At 43.0% G+C, this 14,476-nt stretch overlaps 1 long non-coding RNA gene across 1 annotated transcript in view; it reads right to left on the minus strand.

Moving 5' to 3' along the window:
• LOC147124934 (uncharacterized) overlaps positions 1-3,264 on the minus strand; it is a 46,152-nt gene extending 42,888 nt beyond the window's left edge. The window contains exon 1 of the long non-coding RNA XR_015079245.1: positions 2,813-3,264. This is a non-coding gene — a long non-coding RNA (uncharacterized LOC147124934). The remainder of the gene's footprint in view (positions 1-2,812) is intronic.
• Between the last annotated feature and the right edge of the window lie 11,212 nt (positions 3,265-14,476).

The following is a 14,476-nucleotide window of genomic DNA, read 5'->3' on the forward strand; positions in this document are numbered from 1 at the left end:
ACAGTGCCTCGATATTCCCTTCGGCGCTACCATTCAATTTTGGCTGTGGGGGTGCTAACTTTTTCGGGGCACTAAAAGTAGTGCCCCAGCGAAGTTAGCACCCCAAAGGGGGCGCGACTCAATTTTTCCCCCTTGGTCCATGTGATCTCCTGGACTAGTTTTGATTTACTGAGGGGGGTCACAGAAGAATTTTCCAGAGTAATTTTTCTATTATTGCCCCGAAGTTTTTTCTCTGTTTTGCCTCTCCCAGGAGATTATGTGGCTGTGTTCATGAGGGAGGGAGTACATGGTTGCACTCATGTGCTGGGCTCTGCCATCATTGAGGATGGGGATGTTGTGGGTATGGTGCCTAGGTCGATGCCGAGTGGTCTGTCCAGTTTTATTCTTATTATTGTTTTTCATAGCAGTATGATACAACTGAGTGGTTTGCTAGGCCATTTTGGAGAGCAGTTAAGTGTCAACCACATATAGGCCAGACTGAGTAAGGACGGCAGATTTCAATTAGGCACTTTACAGCCTTCTGGACTCAACATCGAGTTCAACAATTTCAGACCATAACCTCTGCCCCTATCTTTTTTTCATTTTTTTCCCTCTCTCTCACATGGTAGCTGTCAATCATTCTGCCATTGCCATTTACACTTCATCTACAGTCATGTTCCCTAAAGGACATTAGTGAACCAGATAGATTTTTACGACAATCTAGTAGTTTCATGGTCATTATTACTGATACTAGCTTTTTATTCCAGCTTTGTTTAATTAATTGTATATAATTTCCCAAGAAGCTTTGGTGGGATTTGAATTAATGTCACCAGATCATTAGTCCAGGCCTCTGGATTACTAGTGCAGTTACATAACGACTATGCTATCGTACCTTTAACAATGATCGGGCAAAGGGCGGGGGGGATGTACATGTGACCATTTATACAGTAAGCACTGCTCCCAGTTTTATTTTACTTTGTAAGACTGCAAGGACAATGAGGAGGAAACATCTTAATGTTCATTGGCACACTGGTAACTATAACAATGAATAATATCACAATGACAAAGTGACATCACAGAGCAATTTCAATAGATTCTTCTTGGACTAATATATATATAGATATATATAAATAAAAGCTTCCAACATATGTTATCAGGGTGAGAGATAGATTATAAATTGGTTGGGGAGAGTTCAACATTTTATGATAAATATAAGTAATTACATGCAAGGGCTATCTGGCCAATGGTAAAACAATGGGACTGTGTTTCCATGGCAACTGATGCTTATGTTTCCATGGTAACTGCTGCTTACTGAGCGCCATCGTTGGGCTGTGCAAGCAATGTGACTGAATATTGGTCTGTAGTTGTAAAAAAATCTTTCAGGAATTTGTTTCTAGGTTCATAATATAAATTTGGGAGCGAAGGTTTCAAATTCCATTATAACATTTAACAGGGACGATGTAGAACAGGATAGTGAGCAATTGGGTAGCAAGAAATGTAAATGGGTAAAATATCTAGCCTATTTTTGCCTGCTCTATAAGATTTTAAAACTAAGACTCAAAAGTATTAGAACGGAATGCCCGGATCTAAATTACTCCCCCCCCCCCCGCAATAAAAAGCATTCTAACAAAGAGATTGGATCATGTCAATTCTCCGCTCATTGAAGGCACCATCCAAATACTACAACCTATTTATTTATAAAAATGACCTGCTTTAAAATGTTTTTAACTAAAATGGCCGTCACTCCTAGTTAGTGAGACTTGTGATTCCACCAGGAGTATGGGCACATGTTGGTTGATTTCCAATGCTGTATTTTCCTACATTTAACAGTCAGACACTATGTTAGTTCCTGGCTGTAGAACCCTTCACTTCAGCTAAGGAGCACAGCTCACTCCCCATTTTGGATAAGTATTCTCATTTTTTTTTTGCTTCCTATAAACTCTTGTATCATATTTCCCTGCTGGCTGGTTTCACTTAATTGCTCTCAACTCTTGCCATTGTACTACAATTCACAAAGAAGGCTTGCATCCCCACAGAACTGAGATTTCAATGTTCCCTCTGACTCGTACAGGAAGAGATCAGGAATACAAGAGTGAATATCTTTTGAGACAATCAGACTAGGAGGGGAAGCTTCAGAAAGCTAAACTCCTGAGGTAAGATTTAACTTCTCCCAAACAGGGAGATATTTTTGTGGTAAGATCACTTATTTAAGGAGAGGCTTTGTCACCAGTTTCTGTTTTCATAAGTGCAGTAAGAGGGATGTTCTGTCATCCCACTATCACAGCTTATTAATCACATGAGTCAATGATAGGAGGCAGCCACCCAACAACACATGCCCTTACCAAAAAGCACAAACATAAATTCACTATTCCCTTCACAGCAAGGCACTCTTCAGCCTGTACTAAAACGTTTTGGGTTTAACTCTGACAAACTGCTCGAGTCGCTTAACAAAGAGGGGAAACTGCAGCTCCTGTAAATCTAAAATGAAAGCAGAAAATGTTGGAAACGCACAGCCGGTCAGTCACCATCCCTAAAGAGGGAAAGGTACATTATAACATCGCAGCTGTTTACACTTCATCCATGTGGTGAAATCATTCGTAGGACCTGAAGGATCTAATGAAGGGTAAATAACTGAATTACCACAACCTGCCTTATCTCTTGCCAGATACTAACTTATGGCTGCTCTGACCTTACTGGCCCAGTACTGACTACAGAAGCTCCAAGTTTGTTTTGCCCCTGTTGGGGGTTTGATGATAGGTTGATGTTCAGTGCTATAGAAGAACGTTGTGAGGAGTTCTACCCCCTTCCCTGGTCAGGATATGGAAGCACTTACCTCCACCGTCTTCACCTGCCTTCGAATCAGGAAGAGGAAAAAAACTAACAAACCCATCCCGGTTAACAGCATAACTCGGCCAGGCAAGAACTCGGGAGAATGATGGTTTTCGATCGTTGAGTTTTGCTCGAAGCCACTTGGCGAACAGTATGGAGAGTTAACCAACTCATCGCTTATATTGAAAGTGAGATCCATCTCCACACTGAGCAAAGTGTAACGGTCAAGCCTGTATCGCTGGGGCAACTAGCTAAACCCGGGGGTGTTAAACGGGACTTCAGGCACATGTAACGTCACAAATGTTGAAACTGCACAATAATAATGTCATTAAAATGTGTTGAAGTCAGGTCATTTTCATGTGCTGGCTATAAGCCTTTGTTGCATGGGGCTAAAACCAGACTCTGATTTACATGTGTTACTTGATTCATCAGGTTATTTCACCTGCTGCAATCTAATTCTAAACAGCCACCTCCCTTCCAAATGAAATTGATGCTTCGCCAACCCAATGAGTCAGATGTTTGAAAGTAACACGTTACATGTAGGCAGTTGGGAAACAGAAACACCGCCTCCCATTTTTTTTAAACTAAGAGCCAACTGTCTGTTGCACCCAGACGGAATGTAGAAGGTCTGACTTCATCTAGGGTATTGGGAAACTAAAAGAGAGACTGGCTTAGTTTAATTGTCCTGTTAATTAAGCTGTAGCAAGAGTTGTAGGGGCCCAGATTATTTCACCTGTCTGCACGTGCTTCAACAAGTTAGCAGGGAATCAAGTCAACAAAGAAAGCAAGAATTTGTATTTATATACCGCCTTTCACATCGTCAGGACGTTCTAAAGTGCTTCACAACCAATGAATTATTTTTGAAGAGTAGTTACTGTTGTAATGAAGCGAATCAGGTCAGCCAACTTGTGCACATAGAAACATTAGAAGATAGGAGCAGGAGTAGGCCATTCGGCCCCTCGAGCCTGCTCCGCCATTCAATGCGATCATGGCTGATCATCCAAATTCAGTACCCTGTCCCTGCTTTCTCCCCATATCCCTTGACCCCCTTAGCCTTAAGAAATATATCTAACTCCTTCTTGAATATATTTAATGAATTGGCCTCAACTGTCTTCTGTGGTAGAGAATTCCACAGGTTCACCACTCTCTGGGTGAAGAAATTCCTCCTCATCTCAGTCCTAAATGGCTTACCCCTTATCCTTAGACTGTGACCCCTGGTTCTGGACTCCCCCGCCATCAGGAACAGCCTTCCTGCATCTAGTCTGTCTAGTCCTGTTAGAATTTTATAAGTTTCAATGAGATCCCCTCTCATTCTTCTAAACTCTAGCGAATATAAGCCTAATCGACCCAACCTCTCTTCATACGTCATTCCTGCCATCCCAGGTATCAGTCTGGTGAATCTTCGCTGCACTCCCTCCATGACAAGAACATCCTTCCTCAGATAAGGCGACCAAAACTGCACACAATACTCAAGGTGTGGTCTCTCCAAGGCCCTGTACAACTGCAGCAAGACATCCTTGCTCCTGTACTCGAATCCTCTCACTATGAAGGCCAGCATATCATTTGCCTTCTTAACCACCTGCTGCACCTGCATGCTTACCTGCATGCAACTGATGCACAAGGACACCCAGGTCTCATTGCACTTCCCCTTTTCCCAGTCTATTGCCATTCAGATAATAATCTGCCTTCCTGTTTTTGCCACCAAAGTGGATAACCTCGCATTTATCCACATTATACTGCATCTGCCATGCATCTGCCCAATCGCCCAACCTGTCCAAATCATACTGGAGTTTCTCTGCATCCTCCTCACAGCACACACGCCCACCCAGCTTTGTGTCATCTGCAAACTTGGAGATATTACATCTAGTTCCCTCATCTAGATCATTAATATATATTGTGAATAACTGGGGTCCTAGCACCGATCCCTGCGGTACCCCACTAGTCACTGCCTTCCACTCGGAAAAAGACCCATTTATTCCAACTCTTTGCTTCTTGTCTGCCAACCAGTTTTTTATCCAAGTCACTACCTTACCCCCAATCCCATGTGCTTTAACTTTGCACGCTAGTCTCTTATGTGGGACCTTATCGAAAGCCTTCTGAAAGTCCAAATACACCACATCCACTGGCTCTCCCTTATCTATTCTACCAGTTACATCCTCAAAACTTTCCAGTAGATTAGTCAAGCATGATTTACCTTTTGTAAATCCATGTTGATTTTGTCTGATCCTGTCACTGTTTTCCAAGTGCTTTGCTATTACATCTTTTATAATGGACTCTAGCATTTTCCCCACTACCGATGTCAGGCTAACCGGTCTATAATTCCCTGTTTTTTCTCTACCACCTTTTTTAAATAGTGGGGTTACATTAGCTACCCTCCAATCCATGGGAACTGTTCCAGAGTCTATAGAATTTTGGAAGATGACCAGCAATGCATCTATTATATCTAGGGCCACTTCCTTAAGTACCCTAGGATGTAGATTATCAGGCCCTGGGGATTTATCGGCCTTCAATCCCATTAATTTCCCTAACACCATTTCCCTACAAATACTGATTTCATTCAGTTCCTCCCTCTCATTAGACCCTATGTTCCCGACATCTCTGGGAGTTTATTTGTGTCCTCCTTTGTGAAGACAGAACCAAAGTATTTATTTAAATGGTCTGCCATGTCTTTGTTCCCCATTATAAATTCCCCTGATTCTGACTGCAAGGGACCTACGCTTGACTTTACCAATCTTTTTTTCTTCACATATCTATAGATATGCACAGCACGATCCCACAAACCACTCTCAGATAAATGACCAAAAACTTTTTTTTACTGCTGTTGGTTCAGGTATAAATATTGGTCAGGACTCTGGAGAGAACTCCCTGCTTTTCTTTTTTAAAAATTGTGCCGTGGGATCTTTTCCATCCATCTGAGAAGGCAGACGAGGCTCGGTTTAATGTCTCATCTGAAAGACAGCAACTCTGACAGCGTGGTGCACCCTGAGTGCTGCACTGAAGTGACAGCCTAGATTTTGTGCTGACGTTTCTGGAGTGGGACTTGAACACACAACATTCTGTCTCAGAGGCAAAAGTGCTACGACTGAGCCATGGCTGACACTCAGGCAGTGAGTATCTGAAGAATAAAAATGGGGGATGTCCGCATGGAACCCCTAGTTGGTGCTGAGTTCACTGTCCAGCAAAGAGGTAGAATTCTTACATTTGGGTTAGGCAGAGGGTAATCATAGAATGATACAGCATAGAAGGAGGCCATTTGGCCCACCATGCCTTTGCCGGCTCTTTGGTAGAGCTATCTAATTAGTCTCACTCCCCTGCTCTTTCTCCATAGCCTTGTGAATTTTTCTTTTTAACATTTTTATCCAATTCCCTTTTTAAAGTTATTATTGAATCTGCTTCCACCACCCTTTCAGGCAGTATATTCCAAATCATAATCACCCGTAATTTGTGGTCAGCGGTGAAGCAAAGACATTCACCGCTGGCCCCGAAGTAAGCTTCGCACAAAGATCTCGCGATCGCTGTGGCAAGCATTTCAGGTTTTCCGACCCGTAATTGAAATGAACAGCAGTTAATGGGGATTCCCAGCGAAGAGCTGCTGTGACATCAACAAGCTGTCTAAGCAGCCAATCAAAACACAGAATTCTCAGACAGCGGACCAGGAAGTGAGTAAGCTCCTTTGATTCTAACTTTTTAAAAATGTTAGAGAGAGCAAAACAAAGACCGGGCTCTCACACGGAGAAAAGGTAAATCTGAAATAAAGATGAATAAACTTTTTAAATAAATTACTTTTTTTAATGTTCCTAAGCCCCATTCACCCATCACCCCTTTGCTCGCTGACCTACATTGGCTTCCAGTCCACCAAAGCCTCAAATTTAAAATTCTCATCCTTGTGTTCAAATCCCTCCATTACCTCGTCCCTCCCTATCTCTCTAACCTCCTCCAGCCCTACAACCCTCCGAGAAAGTTGGGAATTTGACACAAATGAACAACAGATGGCCACACAGAGCCCCCAATCAGCAAGAGCCTGAGATAATGAGTAATGAGGAAGGGAAGCCACTTTACCAACTGCCCCGAGAGCAGCAAAAGCCTTCCCTATGTGAATTGCCTCACTGAGAGCTAGACTCACCACCTCTCTATCTCAAAGCAGCATTCGAAACTAAAGAAAACCACTTCTATTCTTCTGAGATTCATATTTCGAGAACAGTTTTCAAAATGAATCAGTGGAACACAGTAATGAAATCTGAACAGAGTAATGCCAATTTCACGATACACGTGATTTTTAATGAAAATCCCGCCAACTCATGATCTCACGATTCACATCAGAAAACTCGTGAGTTGAACAGTTGTTTAATTCCAAACCAGAACTTCTGCACAGAAAAAAAAGCGAACTCTGCCTGCATGCTCTGTGCGCCTCTATATATAATGTTCCAATTCTGAAAGGGTCAGGCTCCAGTTACCTGAACACTAATTGATTGACAGGTAGGTTTTGATGGAATCTTCACAAAGCATAAAAGTGGCTTTATGAATAAAAACAGAAAATGCTGGAAATACTCAGCAGATCAGGAAAGAACAAAAGAGAAGGTCTGTGATAGGGTGGAAGGGATGAGAGATTATATGACAGTATGATTGTACAAAGCAAAAGGAGGTGGTAATGAAACTTCTGCTCTCACCCTTTCCCCTCCCTCCCTGAACCATGATTGCTTCCCCATGTCCTCATCTTTCACCCCACCAGCCTCCACATTCAACGGATCATCCTCTGCCATTTCCGCCACTTCCAGCGTGATCCCACCACCAAACACATCTTCCCTGCTCTCTCCTTTCAGCATTCTGAAGGGACCATTCCCACCGTGACACCCTGGTCCATTCCTCAGTCACCCCCAACACCCTTTCCCCTTCGCCCAGCACCTTCCCGTGCAAGCGCAGGAGATGCAACACCTGCCCTTTTACCTCCCCCCTTCCCACCATCCAGGGCCCCAAACACTCCTTCCAAGGTGAAACAGCAATTTACTTGTACTTCTTGCAATTACGTATACTGTATTCACTGCTCACGATGCGGTCTCCTTGACATTGGGGTGACCAAATGCAGATTGGGTGACCGCTTTGCGGAACACCTCCGTTCAGTCCGCAAGCGTGACCCCAAGCTTCCAATCGCCTGTCACTTTAATTCTCTGCTCCACTAACACTCTGACCACTCTGTCCTCAGCCTCTTACACTGTTCGAACAAAGTGCAACATAAGCTCGAGGAACAGCGCCTCTTCTTTTGATTAGGCACTTCACAGCCTTCTGGTCTCAACATCAAGTTCAATAATTTCAGATCATAACCTCTGTCCCTGTTTTTTTCAGACAGCAGCTGTTGATGATTCTGCCATTCCCTTTAACACCTCTTCTAGACTCATCTTTTGTTTCTTTACTTGTCCCATTACCATCTCCTTTTGCTTTGTATAATCATCCCTTTTGTCATTTAATCACTCCTGCCTTCCACCCTATTACAGGCCTTCCCTTTTGTTCTTTCCTCCCCCCCCCCCTTTCCCCACCTCTTCACTTGCTTAAAATCTGTTATATCTCTAACTTTTTCCAGTTCTGACAAAAGGTCATCGAACTGAATCATTGGCCCATAATTTCCGATAGGAGGCTCCCTGCGTGCAGATGCCTCCTATCGGAAAACATCTACGCCCTTACCTAAGGGCTCCCGGGGTCCCGACACTTCCGCTTCTGGGCCTCTCCACAGTCAAAATGCGCAGGGCCCACGTATACCAGGGGCACATGCGGTTCGTAAGCGTCCCTGGGATCACGTGGGCCAGGCGAGCCAATGAAAGAAGGGAATCTCCCTTCATACTTTTGACAGATAGACCTGTCAAAAGTATGAATGGATGTCACCCCAAAAAGACACTAAAACATTAAATAAAAAGTTAAAATTACATTAAATTAAATACTTTAAACAAAAATTAAATTTTTTGTAAAAAGTAATTAAAGATTTTTATGGGGCTACAAATAAACTTAGCTTTTTTAAAAGTATTTTTAAATTATAAATGAGTGAAAACATTTTTTTTTTTTACTTTTTTAAACTCTTACTCCGGGCGTAAGATTTTTAAGGGATTTCAGCGGGCAGAGGTTCTGCAGAAAGCGGAGCTCTCCACCCGCAGAAGCCCTTCTCCAGGGCAGGCGTCCGATCTGTCAAGAGCATTCTTGACAGATCAGAAATGCCGGTTTTCAGCGCATGCGCTTCGCATGCCTGAAACCGGCATTTCCGATGTCCCTACGTGTGTGTACATAGGCATCGGGAAATATGGGCCATCAACTCTGTTTCTCTCTCCACAGCTGCTGCCTGACCTGCTGAGTATTTCCAGCCTTTTCTGTTTTTATTTCATATTTCCAGCATCTGCAGTATTTTGCTTTTGTATTAGTGGTTGATTGGCAGGACTGTGCCTGCCCTGCCTCAGGAGGCTGGGTTTCACCGACCAACTGATACTTACCTGTGTAGTATCAGTGCAGACGATAATGAGTCACTGGCATGCTGTTGCCTGCAGGTGTCAACAACGAAACAAAGTTTACACACATGTACCTCTGGAGAGATGCACAGAACACACAACAGGTAGTTAGCTTTATCCCAGGAGTGAGAATAATGACATCACCTGCGAGTTCTGAAGGTTATCTCTCACCAGTGAGATCGACTGCATTCCACTGTTTACTGCCAACTTCTTTTAAATTCCAAACTTGAACAATGGGCCAACCAGTGGGATATGAAATAAAAACAGAAAATGCTGGAGACACTCAGCAGGTCAGGCTGCATCTGTGAAGAGAGAAACAGTGTCAACGTTTCAGGTTGATGACTTTTCGTCAGAACACTGTGGGATATAATGTCGAATGACCCCAAGGACAGTTAGTTTTATGGCTTTTCATTGTTCAACAGGGGATCTTGAAAGTTTTGAACAAAAGTTAGAAGAGGCGTCTCTACAAATTGTTTATTAAGATCAGCACTTATGGGACCTGGTGGATACCAATTTTAAATTAGATAGAGATATTCAGGACTGCACTGAAAAGAGGGCAAGAGGAGTTTGATCTTTCTTACGTGATAGCAAATTTTCATTGTGGGTTAAGTATGTGGCATGGAAGGTGGGTGTCAAAACAGTTCTTTATCATTCAAAACTACAAGGTGTGCAACAGATGACTCCCTTTAATCCATGTGTGAAATCCAGAACTTAAGCTGTGAGGGGAGCTGTAGCATAAAAGGGAAAGAGTTTATGAAGATGGGTGTGGGTAATATGAACACAAAGGCCACAGTATATAAGAAATACTGTATTGAGAAAATCTAATGTGGAATCTATCAGTTCAAATGCATTGATTTTCTTGAATTGTCTTCACTTTATTTTGTCTAAAATTGCACAAAGTGTTTCTCAAGGTGGGGAGAGAAGCAAGAGATGGAGGGGTTTAGAGAGTTCCAGAGAAAGAAATGAGGCAGCTAAAGGTTCTGCCACCAGTGGTGAGGTGAAGGGATTGGGAATGCACAAAAGCCCAGAGGTTTGTTTTTGTTCATGGGATGTGGGCGTCGCTGGCAAAGCCAGCATTTATTGAGTCAAAAGGCTAAAGGATGCAGGAGGGGGGTGTAAAACTGGAGGAGGTTGCAGAAAGTTCGGCTGAGGTTGTGAAGGGATTAGAAGTTACCGACAAAGATTCTAAATTTGACAAGTGTTGGGGGACGTGCAACAAAAGTTAGTTTGTGAAAATGGGGATAATGGGTTAACAGGAATGAGTGCAGAAATTATAGAGGTTGGAGAGTCAGAGCCAGAAAGAGAGCATTGGAGAAAAATATTCTGTCGGTGACAAAAGCATGGATAAAGGGTTTCAGCAGTCCAGGAGTTGAATTAGGAGCAGAAACAGGCAGTGTTGCAGAGATTGACTCAAGAAGTTGTGGTGATGCGTTGGATGGACAGGGCTAGACAGACTGGATGCAGGGAGGATGTTTCCCCTGGCTGGGAGCTCTAGAACGAGGGGTCACAGTCTGAGGATACGAGGTAGGACATTTAGGACTGAGATGAGGAGCAATTTCTTCACTCAGAGAGTGGTGAACCTGTGGAATTCTCTACCACAGAAGGCTGTGGAGGCCAAGTCTCTGAATATATTTAAGAAGGAGATAGATTTCTAGACACAAAAGGTGTCAAGGGGTATGGGGAGAGAGCAGGAATATGGTATTGAGATAGAGGATCAGCCATGATCATATTGAATGGCGGAGCAGGCTCGAAGGGTCGAATAGCCTACTCCTGCTCCTATTTTACTATGTTTCTATAATGTGTTGTTTGGAGCTCAGCGCTGCATCGAACAAAAATCAAGGTCTCACGCTGTCTGGTTCAGCCTGAATGAGTGGCTGGGGAGGAGGATGGAGTCAGTGACAAGGAGTAGAGTTTATGGTGGTGGCCAAAAATAACAATAAAACGTATTGTTACTTCTGGACTAGCTCAGACACAGTGACCAGTAATTTGTGGCCCCTATGGGCACGTACGAGGTGCATACGTGCCCGTAAGGGCCGCGCAAGTTCTGGGTTTTCACACGCAAAGTGCATGCACGAAAACCTGCAACTTGCGATCTGTCAAGACAGATCATCCGCATCCCCAGGAAAAGGGCATCCACGGGCGGACAATTGGGCTGCTTGCCCACCTTCTGCCCAGCAAATGCCCATGAAATTCTTACACCTGGTAATAGCAGGCATAAGGCCTGCTTTTACCAGCGTTAGAGTTTAAATGAACATAAAAATATAATTTAAACATTAAAAAACCTGTGCAATAAGGTAAGGTTATTTTTAGCCCCTTTAAAACGTTTTAATTTATTTTTCAAAAAATTTAATTTTTGTTTAAAATATTTAATTAAATGGCATTTTAATTAATTTTAAATATGTAATTTTATTTTATTTATTTGATGTGTACATGTATTTTTTGGGGTATTCCCATTCATGCTTATGGAGATTCCATACATTGAGAGGCCGAGAGAAATGGTGGTGAGGTAGAGCTGGGTGTCATCAGCGTACGTATGGATTAAATCAGTACAGTGAGATTTACTATAAGTGTTATTCTGCTCATTCACTTAACAATTGTAACCATCAGTTTCCACTATAAACATGGACATAGGAATTTATAATGGGAAAAAGTTGACATAAGTGTCTGATATAAACATAACAGGAAGTAAGGTTTTGTCAACAGGAAGTGCACACAGACTTAAGATTTTTAATATGTTATAGATGGATCATTGAATTGTGGCATCTGTTTTGGTCCATTTATTGCCAGCAGGCACCATGACAAAAAGCCTGGGCTCTCTGTGTACTTTTGACATCTAGATTAGAGGATTGCTAAATTTGCATTTTCAATGAGCAATAGTCTATTATTCATTATTAGGAAATAACAGTTGCAATATATCCTCCACCCTCCATAAACTCCAACTTGCCAAAACTCGGCCACCTGTATCCCATCCCCCATTAAGTTCCAATTGCCCACCAGCCTATCCTCATTGGCTCCACGTCCCCCAATGCATTGAATCTAATATTCTCGTCCTCCTCTACAAGCCCCTCTATAGTCTCACCCCGCCCTATCGCTGCTATCTCCTCCAGCCCTATCTCTCATCCTGAACTCTTCCATTCCTCTGACACTGGCCTTGTGTTTATTCCTCCCCCACTCAATTCACCCCACCTTTGGTGGGAGAGCCTTCAGCTGCCTCGGGCCTGCCTCTTTGGAACTCTCTCCCTAAACCAGGGCGTTTCTGCGGCCGCAAACGAGACTCCAGGATGGTGTGTTGCCTCCCTGGTGCAAGGGTCAAGGATTTCTCCGAGCGACTCCAGAACATCTTGGAAGGGGAGGGTGAACAGCCAGTTGTCGTGGTGCATATAGGCACCAACGATATAGGTAAAAAGCGTGATGAGGTCCTAAAAGCGGAGTATAGGGAGTTAGGAGATAAATTAAAAAACAGGACCTCAAAGGTAGTAATCTCAGGATTGCTACCAGTGCCACGTGCTAGTCAGAGTAGAAATAAAAGGGTACTTCAGATGAATACGTGGCTAGAGGAATGGTGCCAGGGGGAGGGATTCAAGTTCCTGGGACATTGGAACCGGTTCTGGGGGAGGTGGGACCAGTTCAAACCGGACGGTTTGCACCTGGGCAGGGCTGGAACCAATGTCCTAGGGGGAGTGTTTGCTAGTGCTGTGGGGGAAGGTTTAAACTAAAATGGCAGGGGGTTGGGAACCTGAGCAGGGAGACAGAGGAAAGGGAAACAAGGATAAAAGCAAAAGATAGGAAGGAGAAAAACAAAAGTGGTAGTCAGAGAAATCAATGGTTTAAATCAAACATGGCCACAGTAAATAATAATTCTAATAGGTCTAAGAGCGTTAAAAAAACAAGCCTGAAGGCTTTGTGTCTTAATGCGAGGAGCATTTGTAATAAGGTGGATGAATTGGCTGCGCAAATAGAAGTAAACAAATACGATTTGGTTGGGATTACGGAAATGTGGATCAAGGAAGGCCAGGACTGGGAACTCAACATCCAGGGGTATTCGATATTCAGGAAAGATAGGCAAAAAAGAAAGGGAGGTGGGGTAGCATTACTGGTTAAAGAAGGGATTAACACAATTGTAATGAAGGATATTAGCTCTGATGAGGTGGAATCTGTATGGGTAGAATTGAGAAATACTAAGGGGAAAAAAACGTTAGTGGGAGTGGTTTATAGACCTCCAAACAGTAAGGCGGAGGTTGGGGATGGCATTAAAAGAGAAATTCAAGAAGCGTGCAATAAGGGCACAGCAGTCATCATGGGTGACTTTAATCTACATATAGATTGGGCCAACCAAATGAGTAACAATACTGTGGAGGAGGAATTCCTGGAGTGTTTATGGGATGGTTTCCTGGACCAATATGTCAAGGAACCAACCAGAGATCAGGCCATCTTAGACTGGGTATTATGTAACGAGAAAGGATTAATTAGCAATCTTGTTGTAAGAGGCCCCTTGGGTCAGAGCGATCATAATATGATCGAATTCTTCATTAAGATGGAGAATGAAGTAGTTGACTCGGAGGCTAGGGTCCTCAATTTAAATAAAGGAAACTATGATGGTCTGAAGAGCGAGTTGGGTAGGATTGATTGGGGAATGGCACTCAAAGGGTTGACGGTGGATAGGCAATGGCAAACATTCAAAGACCGAATGGATGAACTACAGAATTTGTTCATCCCAGTTTGGCATAAAAATAAAACAAAAACGGTGACCCAACCGTGGCTAACAAGGGAAATTAGGGATAGCATAAGGTCCAAGGAGAGGGCATATAAATTGGCCAGAAAAAGCAATAATCCTGAGGATTGGGAGCAGTTTAGGATTCAACAAAGGAGGACAAAGGGATTATTTAAGAAAGGGAAAATAGAATATGAGAGTAAGCTTGCAGAGAACATAAAAACTGACTGTAAAAGCTTTTATAGATATGTGAAGAGAAAAAGATTAGTGAAGTCAAGCGTAGGTCCCTTACAGTCAGAATCGGGGGAATTTATAATGGGGAACAAAGAAATGGCAGACCAACTAAATACATATTTTGGTTCTGTCTTCACAAAGGAGGACACAAATAACCTCCCAGAGATGCCGGGGAACATAGGGTCTGATGAAAGGGTGGAACTGAAAGAAATCAGTATTTGTAGGGAAATGGTGTTAG

This window comes from Somniosus microcephalus, chromosome 1, assembly GCF_052327205.1.
Source record: "Somniosus microcephalus isolate GS21.2 chromosome 1, FLI_Smic_1.0, whole genome shotgun sequence".
In the NCBI taxonomy this organism is placed as follows: Eukaryota; Metazoa; Chordata; class Chondrichthyes; order Squaliformes; family Somniosidae; genus Somniosus; species Somniosus microcephalus.